General features: G+C 32.0%; 2 non-coding genes across 2 annotated transcripts; both read right to left on the reverse strand.

Moving 5' to 3' along the window:
* Window positions 1-2,955: 2,955 nt before the first annotated feature.
* Window positions 2,956-3,115, reverse strand: LOC118348564. Its single transcript, XR_004801641.1, has one exon. It is a non-coding gene; the product is annotated as a small nucleolar RNA snoR136 (small nucleolar RNA).
* Window positions 3,116-3,203: 88 nt separating this feature from the next.
* LOC118348559 lies at window positions 3,204-3,289 on the reverse strand. The gene has a single exon (XR_004801637.1). It is a non-coding gene; the product is annotated as a small nucleolar RNA SNORD25 (small nucleolar RNA).
* Between the last annotated feature and the right edge of the window lie 657 nt (window positions 3,290-3,946).

Here is a 3,946-nt window from a genome sequence, read left to right on the forward strand (position 1 = left end):
AATAATGATTTATATAGTAATTTATATATAGTCTTCAAGTGGATTACTAATAATATTAGTATTAGGCCATAAAATATAATTAATAATATGTTTTATATTTAAAACATATGATCAAACAAATGTTCATGTTTAAGATTTAAATTTTATATTATAAATTATAATATAACATTATTTCATATATAATTATATATAATATAAAAATTATTTTATATAATATTAAAAATTAATAAAATATATATATACGAACCGGTCCGGTCCCGAAAATCCTAAAACGGAATCGAACCGATTTTTAAAATAGAGGAACTGATCCTGGACCGAACCAGTTCAGAACAGGATCGAACCAACTGGTTCGGTTCGATTCGGGACTTCGCTAATCGCTTGGGCATCCAATTTTGCGACTTTTTGTTCTTTTATTATTTTATTATATGCTTATTTGTTTATGTTAGATACAATCGCGTACTCTTTTTAAAAAAAATGTAGAGTTCATTATTAAAAAATTAAAATTTTCAAGTGAATCTCACTTTTAAAAAAATGTACAACATTTGCACACTTTATGACTACAAATATCATTTATATAGTTTAAAATAGAGAAAAAAAAACAACGAAGAAGAAGAAATTTCAAGACTCACAATTTCAATTAGGTCTTGTTTGAAATTTTGAATGTTGACATTGTTGAGTTGCATGTGGAAACTGGTCTGTGAGTAGAAAATTGAAGAAGAGTGAGTTCGCTCGAGGTGCGCTCAATCGTGGGCTCGAACAAGACACAAACCCTAGCTTTCGCTCAAGTCACCCTCGACACACCGCTCGAGCTAATGTTCATTGGATGTTCGCGCGAGGCATACTCGACATGCCACTCGAGCGAAGAACGTATTTTTTGCCAGATTAGGGTTTCTGGCACTGTTTACTATATATATGTTATGTTTGATTTGTTTTTTACGACTTTCATCATATTTTGAAAGAAAATAATTGTTAAGTGAGTGCATATTGTGTGAGAGAGCAAAAAGTCTCAGAGATTATGAGTTGAGATTAAGTGATTGTAATCTCTTTTTGTTAATAAGATTTATACAACTCTATGGAGATAGGCAATTTATCGAACCAAGTATTGTGTGTCATGTGCTTTATCGTGCTTACTTTTACTTTAGTTTATTATCGTTGAAGTGTGTGTGTCTTTTTGCACAACAACTAGTATCAAGAGCAAAGGTCGGATCTGAAGGAGAGCGATGACTAGAGATAAAGTGAAAGTACTCGGGATCGACAAGTTCGATAACACTAATTTTGGGTACTAAAAGATGCATATCAAAGACTATCTCTATGGGAAGAGGCTCCACCTTTTATTGTTGGGAAAGAAACCGGAGAGCATGGATGATGCTAAGTGGATCTTGTTAGATCACAAGTTATGGAGATTGTTCAGCTGACCTTGTCCAGAACAGTAGCACACCTTGTCTAGACAATTTGCGAAACCACGTATATTGTGTGTCATGTGCTTTATTGTACTTGCTTTTACTTTAATTTGTCATCATTGGTATGTGTATCTCTTTGCACAACAGATATAAAATGAAAAAAATGTGAATAGTTATAAAATGATTTAAATTAAAATATTTTATAGAATTTTGAAAAATAAGAGACAAAATTAAATTAAAATTAAAATATAACTTTTTTAATATAATTTTTTTAAAAATTTAAAAAATTAATTTTTTTTTGTGTTTTGTTTAAAAATTTAAGAAAATTACAATGATTAGATAAAAAAGTTAAACATTTAAATTTAAAAAATATTTGTGTTTGAGCATTTAGATCTTGAGATGAAATGAGATTAGCCTGTGCTTGAAAGATGAAATCATCTTAACCCATCTCAAACCTATAATTGATAAAACCCACTGATTTTTCAATTTTTAATTTTACACATTCAAATACAAATCTCAACCTATTTACATTTTAACAAATCTCGATTGAATTTACAAAATATATTATTCACAAATCAACTCAAATCATCTAAAATTACCTCAACATCCAAATACAACCTTACTCAACATCCAATCCAGCCCTTAAAGCACTAGTAATGGACTCAACAAAATTATATTTTGACCAAAGTTTAACTAGATTGCATAAAAACTTCCTATAGTGCACTCAACAAAACTCCAATATTTTTAATTTTGATCATTTTCACTAACCAAATGTTAAGTCCAAGTTGCTATTCATTTCGCACGAGCTCAAATCTCTAGAAAATTCCTGTCTCAAAAGCACATCAAATCTCAAACTCAAGACGGCCAATCTCCATCAATTATCTTTTCAATTACGTAGTATCATCTTGTTATAGTGTTTTAAATTCTAATTCTACAATATTATGATTAGCTGATACCAATTTTTTCTTTTAAAATCTAATATCAACATTAAAAAATTAATGTGTACACTTTTAATAATAAATAAATGTGCAAATTATAATTAGAATTAAAATAAATAAAAAAGTGAATATTAATACTTTAATAAAATAATGATAGGTTTATAGAGTTGTTATTTAGTTTTGTTAAAAAATGAATTCTCTTATTAAATTTTAGTCAAACTGAGTCTACTATTAATGCTTTTACTCTTCTTTTTCTTGCATTTCTTTTCGGTTCATATTGACAAATCATCCGGGATGATCTATGATCACAAGCAATACAGTCGTGAAAATCAGAACAAGTACATCGCGTTACCATTAATTTATGTTTCAAATATTCATTCTGGTTCTATTTCAGGGGAGATTAGCAAATCATTTATCCGCAATATCGATAACTCTGTTCCAAAAAATTGGTCCTTGATTTCGTAGGAAGATAATTCCGAGCTACTAAAAATCTGTCAATCTATTTGGAACGCAAATGAACAGTTTCGATAATTTAAACCATATGCAAACCATTCGATTACAATTCAAATCATTTCAGCGGATTAAAGTGATTTTGAATCATTTTTGAAGGTAAAGATGAATGTAGTTCTCCAACGTCCTAATGCAGCATGAATGGAGCACTGGATAGCGAGGAGAACTTAATTCTGGGCTTCAGTTTCACATAGCCAAAACACAAACAGAAAAAAGCTTTCTAGTGTAAGCCATAATCAAGCAAATTGCATGAATAATCGAAGCCCACAAGCAAGAAATTGAAATGAAAAATCAGATTACGAAGAAGAAAAAGAAGAAGAAAGACAAAATATACCGGGGAGTACTGAATCTGTTATGGAACTCAGTCCCTTAGATGTTCTATAAAGAGTTGCGATCATCACCGCAAATCATTACAGGTCTGTATGGCTCATCATCGTTGAAACAAACACAGTTCCCCATAAAATACGAAGATTAAATGAAAATTCATTTTAAATAATAAAAAAAATCTAGTTGCTCCATTGTTCTCCCAAAGAAGCAAAGAACTGAGGGAGAGATTCTCAAAAAACGCAGCAACACAATCAATATCGCTTCAAGGGAACGAGTCATGAGGGAATTTGATCTAATCCGCACTGACCAGATGATGAAGCGTTTCCAAAAAAACAAAAAAGAGGAAAGGACTTCGAAAGAGAGCTAAGTAAAAAAATTGTTTCCGGAAACAGATTAGAGAAGCAGAGAGGCAGAGGCATGGCATTGTAAAAGAGATCTTACAGAACCGGAAGAAATGGAGAAACCCTAATTGCCCATCAACCAGAGGAGAAAGTGGAGGCGAACTGATCTGTAGACATCTCTTAGGGCGGTTGATTTTATAGAGGGAGGGTGAGGATGGATCGGGCGGTTGATATGTGCGCTATATGAGTGAGCGGCTGATATTGCAAGTACTCTTGTATTTCCCTAGTTAGGCCTAATACTGACTGAATTGACGAAAGCCCATCACTGTACGAACTAACGGGCTTACCAACAGTTGACAAAAATGGGCTACCCACATTTTTCCAGGCTTTCGGGGGCCCATCAAAGATGCTCATGACTAATATGCCCCTT

The sequence above is a fragment of the Juglans regia genome, chromosome 5, assembly GCF_001411555.2.
Source record: "Juglans regia cultivar Chandler chromosome 5, Walnut 2.0, whole genome shotgun sequence".
Taxonomy (NCBI): domain Eukaryota; kingdom Viridiplantae; phylum Streptophyta; class Magnoliopsida; order Fagales; family Juglandaceae; genus Juglans; species Juglans regia.